At 42.9% G+C, this 16,716-nt stretch overlaps 1 protein-coding gene across 5 annotated transcripts in view; it reads right to left on the reverse strand.

Moving 5' to 3' along the window:
- hivep3a (HIVEP zinc finger 3a) overlaps positions 1 to 16,716 on the reverse strand; it is a 91,145-nt gene that overhangs the window by 57,714 nt on the left and 16,715 nt on the right. Inside the window, exon 2 of one of the 5 annotated variants that reach the window (XM_073931604.1) lies at positions 12,640 to 12,755. The exons of the other annotated variants lie outside the window; for them this stretch is intronic. The gene's annotated coding sequence lies outside the window, so the exon portion shown is untranslated. The remainder of the gene's footprint in view (positions 1 to 12,639; positions 12,756 to 16,716) is intronic. 5 annotated transcript variants of the gene reach the window in all.

Below are 16,716 nucleotides of genomic sequence, written 5' to 3' on the forward strand. Positions count from 1 at the left end.
AAGCTCAGGAGGCAGCGGCCATTCAGGAAGCTCAGGAGGCAGCGGCCATTCAGGAAGCTCAGGAGGCAGCGGCCATTCAGGAAGCTCAGGAGGCAGCGGCCATTCAGGAAGCTCAGGAGGCGGCGGCCATTCAGGAAGCTCAGGAGGCGGCGGCCATTCAGGAAGCTCAGGAGGCAGCGGCCATTCAGGAAGCTCAGGAGGCAGCGGCCATTCAGGAAGCTCAGGAGGCAGCGGCCATTCAGGAAGCTCAGGAGGCAGCGGCCATTCAGGAAGCTCAGGAGGCAGCGGCCATTCAGGAAGCTCAGGAGGCAGCGGCCATTCAGGAAGCTCAGGCGGCGGCCATTCAGGAAGTTCAGGCAGCAGCAGCTCTGGAGGGTCTGGCAGCTCTGGAGGGTCTGGCAGCTCTGGAGGGTCTGGCAGCTCTGGAGGGTCTGGCAGCTCTGGAGGGTCTGGCAGCTCTGGAGGGTCTGGCAGCTCTGGAGGGTCTGGCAGCTCTGGAGGGTCTGGCAGCTCTGGAGGGTCTGGCAGCTCTGGAGGGTCTGGCAGCTCTGGAGGGTCTGGCAGCTCTGGAGGGTCTGGCAGCTCTGGAGGGTCTGGCAGCTCTGGAGGGTCTGGCAGCTCTGGAGGGTCTGGCAGCTCTGGAGGGTCTGGCAGCTCTGGAGGGTCTGGCAGCTCTGGAGGCGGTGGCAGCTCTGGAGGCGGTGGCAGCTCTGGAGGCGGTGGCAGCTCTGGAGGCGGTGGCAGCTCTGGAGGCGGTGGCAGCTCTGGAGGCGGTGGCAGCTCTGGAGGCGGTGGCAGCTCTGGAGGCGGTGGCAGCTCTGGAGGCGGTGGCAGCTCTGGAGGCGGTGGCAGCTCTGGCGGTGGTAGCTCTGGCAGTAACAGCTCTGGTGGTGGCATCAGCTCTTGTAACTCAGGTGGTGGTGGCCATTCTGGTGGCTCAGGTGATGGTATTTCAGGAACTGAAACAGGAACTATGGCAGGAACGGACAAGGAACAGGAAACCATCTTGTGAGCAGGTGGCAGATTGGCGCTTACCACATTGTGAGCTGGAGGGCTGGTTGTGACCACATTGGGAGCTGGAGGACTGGAGTCGGCCATCTTGTGAGCTGGAGGACTGGAGTCGGCCATCTTGTGAGCTGGAGGACTGGAGTCGGCCATCTTGTGAGCTGGAGGACTGGAGTCGGCCATCTTGTGAGCTGGAGGACTGGAGTCGGCCATCATGTGAGCTGGACTGGAGTTGGCCATCTTGTGAGCTGGAGGACTGGAGTCGGCCATCTTGTGAGCTGGAGCAGCCATCTTGCAAGCTGGAGGACTGGAGGTGGCCATCTTGCAAGCTGGAGGACTGGAGGTGGCCATCTTGTGATATAACTGATGCTCAGGCGACAGGAGTGATGGTGATGCCAGCATTAATGTTTCAGTGGGGTGTACAGCAAGCCCTTTTGTCATCTGGTCTTGCTGGTCTTGCCCCCCCCAAAAAAACATTTAGGAGTTTCCTCCACCTCGCCTATGGTGAAGGGGGACCCACTAAGTTGTAGAGCCAGATCAATGTACAACTCAAGTGTCCAATGGGGTTCATGCAGTGGCATTGTGGAGTACAGAGGTTCAGATAATCCTCCACGAAAAAATATCATCAGGCATAAATCATCCAAAGATGTTAAATGGGCTACCTGGATGAAGTCCTCCACGTATTCCTCTATAGACCGGGCTTCCTGACGCAGACACATGATCTTGATACCCGCTGAATCCATTGTGTGGCCGAGTCTTCTGTAACGCCGGGGAGTGACACCAACAACAGAAGGTAGGATCCAATGTGCAGGTTTATTCACAGTCAGGCAAGCAGTGGTCAATACGGGAGCAAACAGGTGTGTGAGGACAATCCAGAATCATAGTCAATTTAACAAGCAAGAGGTCGAAAGGCAGGCGGCAGACAAGGAAAACTAAATAAACAAGGCAAGGTTCAAAACACAGAGAAACAAGACCAGGAACGCGTTGTAATGTCACCTTACAGATAAACAAGACTCGGCAAACTGAAGGGGTGAATGTGTGGCTTAAATAGTGTGTGTTAATCAGTCTCTGAAAGTCCTCAGGTGTGCAAATGTAATCAAGCTGGATTAGTGAGCAGGTGTGAGTGTCTAGGAGAAGTGCATGTATGCATATGTAGTCCAGAAGAAGGCAGATATGTAGTTTTATGAGTGAGTGTTTACCAGCGACATCTGGTGGTTGTTCGCTGGTGAACATGACAATAACATACCAATTCACAATTGCCATATCATGAAACCACTTTCTTGAACACCAGTGTTCGCTACACTCAAACAGCCCACATACTATTAGAATGTACACACTAGTATCTGAATAATGAATGATAGTCAAAATTATCACTGTTATAGTTTGAGCAAAACTGTACATTCTTAATTATTACCATTATCATAAAATACGTAAAACAATAGTCTTAAATTTAAATGAACACAAAATACTGTAAAAAAAAAAAAAAAAAAAAAAATATATATATATATATATATATATATATATATATATATATATATATATATATATATATATATATATATATATTTATATACATATATATATTATTATTATTTTTATTTTTTTATAGGAGGGGGGACAAGTGTGCTTCTGCCCAGTTTAAAGCAACTGTACATAGTGTGAGTATGCCAGGCATGCGCTCAGCAGCCACGTTATATTGAAACTGTAGCACTTCATACCGGAACTTCATAGCAAATTTTAGCAATTTTTTTTTTTTGCCTTTATTAAGTGCACAGGACAGTATTTCAGACAGAAAGCAAAGTGGGAAAGAAGGAGGGGGTAGGGACGGGAAAAATCCTTGAGCCAGGATTCAAACTCTGGATGTCTAGAAGTGCTACTACACCATATGTCAGCACACTAACTACTGGGCTATTGTATCGACCATACCAAACTTTTTTATTATTGATATTGACAATGTCAATATGTTGAAGCGGGTTGGAGCTAAAATCTGCAGGACACATGCCCTCTAGGACCGAGTTTAGGCACCCCTGCATTCACTACAATGCACAAAACTTTTCAACAAAAATACACAATACTAAAGCAGAGTTCATTCTTATTGGCTTTGATTGTTCATTAGTTGGAACAATACAAATGTCTTGCATTTTAGCAGTGGCCACATACATTGAAGCAGTCTTCAAGACAGAAATTGCATTATATTTCAGCAACCCCACATGCTGAAATGTAATTGGGTAATGTGGCAGTGGGCAGGTTTTCGAGACCAAAACTAAGAAAGACATTCCAACAAAGAAAAGTAACTGACTTGAATTTTGTTTTTCAGATAAACAACTATGTTCCTTTACTTTACTTTACTTTACTTTACTTTACTTTACTTTACTTTACTTTACTTTACTTTACTTTAACTTTCTTTAATGTACACAAGTGGAAATTTATCTTTGGCTTCACCCCACAACCACATCAGCATTCACATTACACACATAACAGAAGAAACAGGCAATACAAATACATTCAATGTCATCACGTACAGTATGTATCACATTAAAAACTTTATTTAAAACCCTACACATTCTTATTACCCAGTATTTAAAAGTCTAACAGCACTCGGCACAAATGCCATTTGACACACATTTTTCTTTACTTGAGGTTGCCTAAAACGCCTTTTTTATGGCAAAAGCTGAAATTTTATATTTAAGTGATGGGAACAATCTTCAATAATGATGTGCATTCTGTTTTTGTCTCATTTAATAAATTTAATTTGGTTCTGCTTTACCTACAATTGCACTGGCAGTTTTTACTACTTGAAACAGTTTTTGCTTTTCCTTAATTGGCAACAGTCCACATCATGCAAATTATGTTAAAACTCACAACACTTTCAACCAAGTTCTTGTATACCATCTCCAAAACATCTTGACTCACACCAAATTGTTGTAACCTCCTAATTAGATATAATCTATGCATTGCTTTTTTTTTAATGCACTGCATTTGCAGCAAATGTTAATCCACTATCAATAAATGTTTCTAAATACTTAAAACATCCAACTGACTCTATTTTACATCCCTCAAGGACCAGAGGTTTTAAGCCTTGACTAAGGACTAGTTTATTTCTGCTAATTATCATCTCCTTGGTTTTATTAAAACTGATCTCCAGTGAACTCCTTTTCCACCAATTTGAAGCAATTTTATATAATTATATTTATTTTATATAATCCTGGATCTTAAGTTCATTTGTGTAAAGATAAAAGAGTAAGGGTGATAAAAAGCTTCCTTTAGCATGTTTCTTAAATATCTGCAAACATATGATGCTTTATAAAAACTTAGTTACAGCACCTTTAAAGCAATTTACTCGGTTGATTTTTAAATAGTTGAATCTCAGCCAAATGTTTTGTATCCAAAAAAAAAAAAGAATTATTATTTTTGTGGTCCAAGGTCAAAAAATACTGAATGTCACAAAAACTTGAAAGTTACCTGACTGTGAAGGACCAGGTGTGTTAAACAAATCAATACAACACTGTTAATTTATAGTGAAAATTACCTTTGTTCTCTTCCCAAAGATGATAAGAACAAATTCAGTTGAAAGTATAAAACCTCTATACAGCTAGCATATAACAGCAGAGGATTTAATAATGATGATAATAATAATAACAATAATAATAATAATAATAATAATTATAATAATTATAATAATAATAGTACATTTTATTTATAAAATGAGTCAGTGCTGGGGGCCTCGGAGGAATCTGCAGGGCTCACCTGACGGGGAACTTTACTGACAGATAAAAGGCGCACGTATCTCCGTGTTAGGGAGAATGGTGCAGCAAGCGTGTTTCAACACTTTCACGAGTTGTTTCCTCAATCACCAAGGGTTACCTAATACCCTTGAGGAAACCGGCTCCACTCGCAGATTGTAGCCTTGCAAATGTATTAGGTGTCGCCCAGCCCGCAGCTCTACAGATGTCTCTTAGAGAGGCGCCGCGTGCATGTGCCTAAGAAGATGCAAAGGTCCGAGTGGAGTGCACACGCACTCTTTCGGGGGACACAGCTCGCCTTGGCTTTGATAAGAGATAGAGATGGCATGCACTATCCAGTGGGCCAACTCTGTTTCGATATAGCACTTCCCTGCTGCCGACTGCCATAACAGACGAAGAGCTGCTCAGATGATCTAAGCTCTGAGTCAAAAGTAAAGTAAGGAAAGGACTGGGTCTGCCTCCTCCGGGGGCAGCGCTTGCAGGCTCACTACCTGGTATTAAAACGGAGTGGTAGGAACCTTGGGCACATATCCCAGGCGGGAACTCAGGAACGTGAGAGTAAGCCAGCCCGAATTACAGGCATGAGTCACTGACCGAAAAATGCCTCCAGGTCCCCGACCCTCTAATCAATATCAACGCGACCAGCAGAGCTGTCTTCAGGGACAAAAATCTTAAAGATACTGAGTCGAGGATCGAAGGGATCTGACGCAGGCTCGTGAGAACGAGGGCGAGATCCTAAGAAGGCATGAGAGGGGGGCGGGGTGGATTAATTCACCTAGCGCCTCTGAGGGACCGGATGATGAGGTTATGCGTTCCCACGGTGCTGCCAGCCAACGCGTCATGAGAGCAGAGATGGCAGCCACGTAACCTTGAGTGTGGAGGGCGATAGCCTGCTCTCCAGCTTCTCTTGGCGTAAGAAAGCACAACGCTGATCTGGCAAATTTCGGGCATTTAGTGAATAGACTCCACTGACCTGCTGACTAGCACGTGTTGCTGCTCCAGCACCGGAAAAAAACGGTGGAGAGCGAGGAACACTGCCAACAGCTCCAGGCGATATGCCAATGCAACTGGGTTCCTTTCCACAGGCCCGCAGCTGCAAGCCCGCAACGCACAGCCCCCCAGCCCGTGCTGGAAGCATCTGTTGAAACAACAACATGACTGGACGCTTGTCCTAGAGGCACTCTGGCTTGTAGGAACGAGGAGTGGTTCCAAGGGCTGAGGGCGCGGCGACACAGCGCAGTAGCAGTGACTCGGTGTGCGCACGCGTGCCATGCGCATCTGGGGACTCGATCGTAAAGCCAGTGCTGGAGTGGTCTCATATGGAGAATCTGAGCAGCTTGAAGCAGCTGCGGATGAAATATGCCCCAGGAGCCTCTGAAATAATTTCAGTGGGACAACTATTTTGCTGTCGAGCTCTCTCACACAGTTCAGCATCAACTGAGCGTGCTCTCCGGAGAGGCGCGCCCATGGTGACCGAGTCCAGCTCCAGCCTGAGAAAAAGAGATCTTGTGCACGGGGGTGAGTTTGCTCTTTTTCGGTTGAACTGAAACCCCAACAGGTGGAGGTGCCAGAGCACCTTGTCTCTGTGCATAATCAATTGCTCTGAGAGTGGGCTATAATCACCCAGTCGTCGAGATAATTGAGTATGCGGATGCCCGCAAGCCGAAGGGGTGCTAAGGCACCCTCCGCGAGCTTGGTGAGGACCCGCGGAGACAGAGAGAGCCCGAAGGGGGGGACTTTGTATTGCCAAGCTCGACCTTCAAGTGCAAACCGCAGAAACTGATGGTGGCGAGGAAGAATGGAGACATGGAAATACGCCTCCTTCAGGTCTATTGCTGCAAACCAATCCAGAGGACGAACGCACCGGAAGATGCGCTTCTGCGTGAGCATTCTGAACGGCAGCTTGTGCAGACAGCGGTTCAAAACGCGCAAATCTACGATTGGCCGTGACCCACCGCTCTTTTTGGGCACAATGAAGTGCGGGCTGTAAAACCCGCTCTCCATCTCGGCTGGAAGGACCGGCTTGATTGCATCCTTCGCGAGGAGGACAGCAATCTCCTCTCGCAAGACAGGGGTGGACATGGGGCTGACCCTGGTGAATACACACCCGTGAATTTGGGGGGCCGTTTCGTGAACTGAATCGCATAGCCGAGTCTGATTGTGCGTATGAGCCACTGCGAAGGGCTGGCCGCGCTAACCAGGCAGGCAGAGCTCTCGCTAATGAACTCGGTGACATACCAGCAGTGGGGCAGCGCGGAGTGGGTGTGCTGATCCAGGAAGCGCGAGGGTCCTGCGGAAGAGCTGGAGGCGAGAGATTTGCTTCTAGTCCGCACCCAAACTTTGGAGGGGAGGCTCGAGGGATGGGAGAAAGGAGACCGTCCTCCCAGCTTTCGTGAGCCACTGGCGAAACGCACCGAACCTGCGAGCTAGAAAGCATAGCGTCTCAGACTGGCAGATTTCGGGCTGTCACATCCGGGGAAGTGGAAAAGTGCTCTTTCATTGATGTTTTCATGGCAGTAAAAAGTGCCGTTGGAAATGGGGCCCCGCCCTCCAGCGGGGAAAGAGCAAGTTCCCTCTTCTCCAGATGACCTGTCCCAGGGAAGCTTTGCGGTCCGTTACCGGAATTAGTGGCGCTCTGGGCAGGGGGGGCTGCCTGCTTCCGAGGTGCTCGACGCGCTCGCTTCGACAAAGGTGTGTGCGGGGGCGGTGCAGCTCTCGTAGGCGGGCACCTTCGGCGAGGAGCAGCAGATATGGATGGTACGGCAGGCGGAGTGGGCTTACGGTCCCGCCGATAGATGACATTACCCGTCGCCTCAGACTGCTCTATCACCGCCTTGAATTCCTGAGTAAATTCACAGACGGTGTCGCCGAACAGGCCAGCCTGGGATATGGGGGAGTCAAAAAAGCAGACTTTGTCGACTTGTCGCCAAGTTTAGCCGAGGTGGCGTTCCTGGACCACAAATGTGGACATCGTCCTCCTCAACGCACACGCAGCGGACTTAGTGGTCCGAAGAGCATAGTCGGATGCGGTGCAAAGCTCACAAGCCTGGGTTGGACCCACCCTCATGCAACTTGGCCAGCGCCTGCGCTTGGTAGCGCTGATAGGTGGCCATCGCGTGCAAGGCGGAAGCAGCCTGACCCGCAGCCATGTAAGCTCTAGCTCTGGGGGAGGCAGATAACTTACAGGCTTTGGATGGGAGACTAGGCGGACCCCGCCAAGAAGAGGCACCACGCAGATCCGCAATCCCGGGCTCAACCTGAGGTATCACCACATACCCCCTGGCCGCTCCACCGTCAAGAATGGTGAGGGCGGAGGGACACACAGCACGAGCAGAAAAAAGTGCTCTCCAAGACTACGTGAGCCTACTGTGCACCTCCGGGAAGAAGGGGACGAGAGGCTTCGATGGCTTCGCCCTCTGGTCCTCTACGTAGCACCCGTCTAGTCAGGCGAGCCGCAGAGCTGGGGGATAAACCATCTCCAACCCACGGCCGAAGATGCCCGGGAAAGCACGGCTAACATGTCCGTTTCAGGATCTTGACAGCGCTCACCTGCCTGGAGGGGGCGAGCAAGTCTGGATTATCATCGGACAATAAAAGCCCACCCTCCGATGCCGCAGTGGACGTCTGGTCTCCGGTGTCATCGAGCGTAAGGGCTACCATCTGGTTAGACAGATCGCTTCCCCCGCCCGAAGCTTGGATGGAGCGCTTGGAGGAGCGGGAGGTCCGCGGGCCTGTGGGCGACGGATTATCTCTCGCTGAAACCCTCAGATCTGCCCGAGTGCCCGCTGCAGTGCAGGGGACAGCTGGGGTGGTTTGCCATTTTGCAAAGGCTAGCCGCGATCTTAACTGCGCAACAGTCATGGCATCGGAGTGACGACATGAACTGTCCGCCAGCAGCGCGTTAACATGGTGGACCCCCCAGGCATACAACGCAGTGCCCGTGCCCATCATCCGAGAACAGGAAACCACCGCATCCAGAAACGCACGGTCGGAGCGCCATCCTGAAAAGGACGTGCTGCACGACTGTGTTGCTCTCTTTGTGAAGTTGCAACTTTATACGCACCGCTCTGGAGGACCGGACCCAAAGAACGCCAGGCAAGGGAGAAACCCAGCTCGACCGTCTGCCGCTGCGTGTACACACTCTGGACTGGGAGAATGCTCTCGTTCACTCTGAATCGCTGGATCACAGCAGGAGGAACCCTCATCGACTCTCTCAGAAGGCTGTAATAGTCTCTGAAGCGAAAAAGATGGCGTTATCTCGCTTTACCTGTGCTTATATGCGGAGCTAATTGGCAATAAGTTCCAGGTGCGCAAGCTTACACTGCCAATTCATTGGCATTTCATTGGCCCGTTATATACTCTTTCAGAAAATTGGCTTTCTGAAACGAAATCTCCCCCATTCGTGGATTATGAATAAATCCACTAATAGCATTGAAGTTCCCCATCCGAAGGGGAACTAGCAATACTAATGTTTGAAGAGAGAACATTCTACAGTTTGGATGCATGGTAACAGATTTTAATGTAAAATGTATAACCTGCATGTGTTTGTTTAAAGGTGTGAGAAAGTATATGCATGTGCTATGAATACACAATAAATGAGGCTCTTTCATTTCCTTATGAACATCCAACTCATCTGGAGTGGGGGCCAGTCACACCCCTTGTCCATAAACCCTTAAACATACAGTAATACGTAAAAATATGTAGACACACGCACATAAACAGCCTTAAACCTGAGGCTACGCTGGCCTTCCCAGCTAATGTAACAAGAAAAGCATAGACTGGACCTCTCCTTCAAATAAAACTGTGATTCAAAAAGCACACGCAGGGACCCCCGAACTTCAAACACACATACATTTGTAGCCACAACGTGCCTTGTGGTGAGGTTTTTCTGGAAGATGTGTTATTAACTGTAAAAACAACACTGTTTACACAGTAACACTGCCAATATTTGTCAAATAGTTATAGTCTGTCTCAGAAAAGGTGGGCTCAGCATATTATTGTCACTGCTTTTAAAATGCTGTCACAGCACAGGATCTCACTTTTAGACCAAGGCGGATTAAAGCAAGATGGATCAAATCAACTGAAACCAACCAGAGAGCACAGGAGGAGAAGAAAATTCATCACATATGAGTCACCTTACTTCCAGTAAAGAGCAGCCTAACAGTCTCTTTCCTGACTTACCACTGCGTATTACCGTTTCTTCTGCCGCTTACTGGAAAAGCCTTGATTATTTTACCAAAAGATGCTCAATGTTTTTATAGCATTGCAGCTGACATTAAAACATCCTAAATGTTTTTGAAAAAAAGTTGTAAACCACTTATCCATGCTAATTTACTGAGGAGACTGAGGGGTTTTGAATGGAAAAAGGGCTGTTGTTTATATAATTTTAATATGAGTGGGAGAGGTTTGGAATGGATGTATTGTGATCAAGACAATATTTGCATGTTCAGACAAAAATCTAAAGATTATTAATCTTTCGACCCTGCGAGGGCCACACAAAGCACAGTCATACACAGGCTTACTCTCATTGCAGTATAATGCCATCATGTAATCTGCATTTTGTAGTCAGATTCCACAGTTAATTAGATTATATTACAATATTAAATACTAGTGAGATGTGTAGAACAGAACACAATACAGATTGCGAAATACGTTTAATAAAGTGAATATCATTCTTACTATGTCCATTAATGTTTTTACGCCATATCTGTGGATGGTTTGGATAAATGTTTTTTTTTTTCTATGTAAATAAATGTAAATGTATGTAATGTATAAGGCCTATGTACACGTCTAGTACACCAGTGTTAATTTTGTCAACAAAATAAGGGAGACAAATGTCTATGGCCCATGGCTTAAAAAAATAAACATGGCAACTTTAGTAGACAAAAAAGTAAAGACTAAAATGTAACCAAAAAGATTAAAAAAAAAAAAACTAACCAATATAACCAATATAACCAACAAATATATATATATATATATATATATATATATATATATATATATATATATATATATATATATATATATATATATATATATATTTGTTTTAATCAACAGCATAGCATTGAGCGATGAGTGGAACACACCATGCACATCAAATCATGTTACCAAACATTTCTTCAGATAAAACTGCTGAACTCTGTAGTATGGTCATATTGGAATAATTGGTGAACCACTCACATATAGACATGGGATGATAATTCTAACATTGTTATTTATTATTATTGGTATTAATATTTGAAAATGACCTTCCATCAAGTGTTTGACACAGCTCCAAGTGAATGAAAACATCCAGCTGAAGGTTAAATCTGAAAATGCACCTTGTTTAAAAATAATGATTTTTAAAATAACAGAATCAACTCAGAGTCATTTTAATGATTTGTCTTTTGTCCAGATCTTTTGCCTATTCGTATCGCCGTCGACATGAAACAATACCAAATATGAACAGCTGAATCTGATAAAATGTTTTTTTTTCTCCCTTCAAACGCTTGCAGAGTGCAGGTGTGTGTGTGGGACCAATCATGACTGAAGATGAGTGAACATTAATAAGCGAACATTCTGGTGATTAATGCAATAATCTACCCTGCAAAGAGGAATTTATTGGCCGTTTGTTAAGTAGGAATCAGAAAAGACTATTGATGTATGGGATTTTGTCAGAACTTGGCAGGAACTTTATGGAACTTGACAGGAACTTGACAGGCTTTTTCAGTTTATTCATGACAATTTGCTTTTGCTTTTGTATAATGTTATCATTATTAGCAGTATTATTTATTATTTGCATATTTATATTTGTTTTATTAAAAACAAGCTTAGATTTGCCCACTTGTCAGGTTTTAGACCATATGGGGCACAGCATGTGTATTAGGATATAACTCAGTTTTTTGAACACACTTCGTTATTATCGTTCATTTATTCGTTTGCTGGAAATTAGAACTGAATTTAGAAATAGTTTTGAAACCAATCTTTGTGCTTAACAAACAAAATTAATTATTTATAGGCTAATGGATGTCTGTACAAGAAGTTTCCCTATCCACGAGAGTGAAAGTGAAAGTAAATAATGAGGTGGCTCATCTCTCATTCTCATGCTGTAGCTGCTCTGTTTAATGTTTTTTTTGCTAGTGAAATGCTCAGTTTTTCCACTTACAAAGTCCGCCATGAAATAGCAAATGCGCTATGGTGCGACGCAACTGACTCTTAAAGTGAATGGGAGATGAGACTCTGATTGGTTTATTCTCAAAACACACCTATAACTCATTAGGAAAATAAGCTCAACACTTTTAGATCATGCGCCACTGCGCAAAGGAGATTTTTCAATCCTTAAAATAGTAAAATTGGATTCTGACATGCCCTTAATGCTTTTGCGCCCTGCACTTTGCACTTTGTGCATCGATCGTCAGACTAGACTGTTCTACAAACTAGTGTTCACCTGTTTTTTGCTTCCTGGATTATTTGAGCCACACACTCACGCTCATTTACTGCAAATAAGATGTATGATGTAGTTTACTTTTCTGAGCGTTTTTCTTTGTTTTCCGACTTTCATGTCTGATTTTGTTATCTCAGACAGTTTACTGGATTTGTGGTTGTCTGTTACTAGCCCTAAGCCTCATCTGTTTATTGGATTGGAACATTGCTTCTTTGCTGGTGTTTTGACCCTTCCTGTTTTGACCATACTTTTAATGTTAAAACCATTTGGATTCTTACCTCGTCTATCAAGCTCCGAATGTTAAAGATAGGCTATGTAAAAACTGCAGCTATGTTTAAAAAAAAAATTGTTGTACTAGAAAGACCATTAAAATAAATATATTGAATTACATTTATTTGATGAGTATCATTTGAAAAAAAGTATGATTTAACAAAACATAGGATGATTTGGCAGAGGCCCCGTCCATACCCTGAAACGAAAGTTTGTAGATCCAGCTATGGCTGCCGAGGATGAAGGCAGGGGTGGAGCTTACCCCCATAGACAGAACCAAACTGGTGGTGGTGGGTGAACGTCCGCGTCAGTATCTGCAACCAAATCAATGAAATAAATGGACAGCTTATATATTCCTTGTGTCTCGTGGCTATTGGTTGGAACTGAAGGTGATAACTGACGTGGCATTAGGTATTCCCTTTATGTTGTGGCTTTTGGTTGGAACTAATTGTGATGAGTGGCGAAACATTATTGCTGCATCCCAAATGGCACACTATACACAATGCAATCATGTACTTATGCACTTACACACTCAACAGCATAGTACATGTATGTAGTGTCATCCCAAATGGAGCACTAATGTTTTTTTTCTAAGCGGAAATTCCACCCGTTTCTCTGATGACGTTTAACGGTTGGCAAATTAGTGAAATAAATGACAAGACTATCAAATTATATCTGCCATGAGTATAACCGCATTCTCCATCGGGAGGCGCTATAATCAATCTCGTAGGAGAATTTTGCTTTGTCAATCCAAAATAAATAAAGTTATCCAACATGTGCGGCCGGTAGCTCCGCCCCTTCCACTATGTGAGCAAAGCAGCGGTCGTTGAGTGGGTGAAGTGTCCATCATTCCACACTTCATTTTACCGGCTGAATGAGTGTATCATCCGGGTAATTAAAGGTCACTTATTATTTTAAGAGTAAGAACGCGCTACTTACACAATTTTTACTACAAAATGGCGTAGAATAGTGCATAAGTATGCGATTTGGAACGCAGCCTATGTCTTCCTGGTATGTCTTCCATTAATAATGCCATTTGTTTAATCCAGTTCCAATAGATCCATTAAACTATTTTAAACTTTGTCTATTTTAAACTGAGTCCCACACAGTGGTTATGGATAGAGAGAGAGAGAGTGAATCCAGTGCACTGAACATTGCTTGGCAGTGCAGCGCAGCATAGTTTTTTTTCCGGCTCATATTTTTGACAGTTTTTCTCTTTCTGACAAAAACTGAAAATGCCACATGCCATTGGCAGGCATTTGGTGCATCCCATTATTATTACATATTTACTCCAGGGGCCATTTATATCAAAGTTGATATTTAGCCAAACCATGTTAGTGTTTCGTAACATCTCATTTTTATGAGGTAGGTCATTAGCTCAACGCTCAGTGCTCAACCCCAAACCTGGAGGACCAGGACATATACACCTACACTACGGACAATTTAGCTTACCTAATTCAGCTATAGCGCATGTCTTTGGCCAGAGGAAGCCCTGAGGAAACTCACGCAGACATGAGGAGAATATGCAAACTCCACACAGAAATGCCAACTGACCCAGCTTGGGCTCGAACCAGTGATGTTCTTGCTTTGAGGCGACAGAGCTACTCACTGTGCCACCGTGCCGCCCATAATAATTTATTATTAATTAATAATAATATATTATTAAAATAATTAAAGAAAAAGGGTACCAGATAGATGTGCTGGTGTTAGAGGGTCTAGTGTTGATAAAAAATTCGAAAGACTGCTTGGGTTGAAATGGGTAGGTCATTTCACCAGTCGAGAAAAGTGAAGGTAAAAGTCCTTGAGGGCACATAAGTCTGTGATGTTTGTTGGCTAATATCAGTATCTTGAATTTGACTGAAGTGTCACATGCTCTTTTTTTGCTTATTAAAGACAGTTTTTTAGCTGTTCCATTCTGGATCAGTTGCAGAGGTTTGAAATTTAATGGAAGGCCTGTCAAGAGAGGTAGCTATGGAACAATCAATGAGATTAGAATGGCACATTCACTATCCATATTTAAATAAATTTTAAAAATGCACGCATTCACTTTGGCTCATTAATACCGTACGCATAGTCTTGATAGTTTTTTTTTTTTTTTTTGCTTTTAAATATCTGTCATTTCTCTTGGTTTTTATGTCAGTTTTTTTAAATGATTTAGCTCTGTATGTTGTTTGTTTTTGTGTACAGCACTTTGGTCAGTCTTGTGGCTGTTTTTATCAATAATCCAGCCTGGACAAAAGAAGAGTTGTTTAGCATGCTACCAATGTTGTAAATGGCAGATCTACAGGACTGGGTTGTTCTCTCAGTGTGGTGTGTGAAGGTCAGCCGATCATCAGTTGCAACTGGCAAGATTACGTCATCTAGCACTTTGAGGTTTATAGCAAACAAATCCACTACCTTCAATTTAGGAATTGTGTCTTTAAAGAACCCTTACAGCATCACCAAACATAATAATGCAAAATGAATAATGTTCATTAATAAAGACATTAATTATTTGCACAAATATATGTTATGACAAAAAAAAAAAAAAGATTTCGAATGGTAACCAAATTGATGTGTTATGTAAAACAATCAACATAACAAAATGTCAGCACTATACAATCAAAGCATCTCCCTAAACATGTCTTTATCAAAATAATGCAAAAAACATGCAACAGGAATATGCAGAATTGCAAAAGTATCACCACCTGCACTGATTGAACCAGGGTTTAAGCAGCTTTTTTGATTAGAATGTTTCAAGTTTGGGCCTGTATGACAGAAAGCTTTGCATCCTGTTTAACATTAGCTGAGTGATAATGCATCCTGCCTGCCTCACATCATTAGCATTGATCCATTCAACGCTCCATCTGATGCAACATATTCACTGTCAGATCACTACCCTGTGGTGGTTAACTAGTGTATTAACAGCTGATATAAATCCCTGGGTTGTCCAAATGTGTATGTGTTTATTATTATTATTTTGTATGTGTTCATATAAACATGTCAGGCTAAATGAATCAAATGACTCATTGACCCCTGATGTGTTTATTAGTTTCAAAAACACAGATTTGTTTACAATTTAAAACAGCATCTTTGGATATCTTTTCTGCTGGAGATATGTTGTCCTAAAAAACTAAAAACAAACAAAAAAAAAGTAAAAAAAATATTTAACATATACCGTAGGAACGATAGAGCAGAACATTTTGGTGGCACTAAAACCCTATATTTTCCAAACCGTGGTATATCTTGAAAATCGTTAATTACATACCTGTACACACACACACATTTAGAAAAAGTCAGATTACTATTCGATTGCATGGGTTTTATTTTTAGCAAAGTTATTAAAGGAAAAGTTCAACCAGAAATAAAAAAAAATTATAAAAATAAAAAAATTGCTCAACTTTTACTTGTTTCAAACCTCTATGAGTTTCTTTCTTCTGTTAAAACAAAATACAATATTTTGAAAAATGCTGGAGACCTCCAATCACTTACTTTATATTAGTATAAATAAATAAATAAATAAATAAATAAATAAATATATATATATATATATATATATATATATATATATATATATATATATATATATATATATATATATATATATATATATATATATATAATTATTATTATTAATATTATTTATTTTTATTTTTTGCCTACTATGGAAGTCAATGTTTACTGGTTTTCAGCTTTTTTCATATTCTGTTCTTTTGTGTTCAGCTCAGCAACTCAAAAAAAGTTTGGATGAGTAAAAAGTGTCAAAATGGCAGCCTTGGTAATTTTAGTGTTAAGAGAATATTTAGGTAACTAACATAGATTTATTCTGCCAGGTTCTGACATCAATCCTTCACCTCTCTATTTGTGTGAAAAAGAATTCAATTAAAATGTGCTGATGTTTTACTGCCCGCTAGTCTTCATTTCAAATGGAAACTGCAATAAATTTCATATGCACACCATAGTGTATATTTTTTTTTTACTTTGCTGAAAAACATAATAATAAATAACATGTAAATGAACAGTTTTTCCAAGAAAGTTGTTAATTTTAAGAGAAAGCAGCAAAAAATCTATTCCATGAAAAAAAGCAAAATTCAATCTTGACTGTCCTTGTTATTGAGTGCACAGAAAATTGCGACAGAGGAGGAGGTTTTATTATGAAAGGGACTTTGGTTCCACCCCATGAGAGCAGCCCAGGCAAACAGATCGGTTCTGATAGCGAGGTGATGTCATGCGGAGAGGGACCAGACATATGTTCTCTCATTTCACCCACACCGAATCCAGAGACAGCCTGTGGCA

Source organism: Danio rerio, chromosome 19 (assembly GCF_049306965.1).
Source record: "Danio rerio strain Tuebingen ecotype United States chromosome 19, GRCz12tu, whole genome shotgun sequence".
NCBI lineage: Eukaryota > Metazoa > Chordata > Actinopteri > Cypriniformes > Danionidae > Danio > Danio rerio.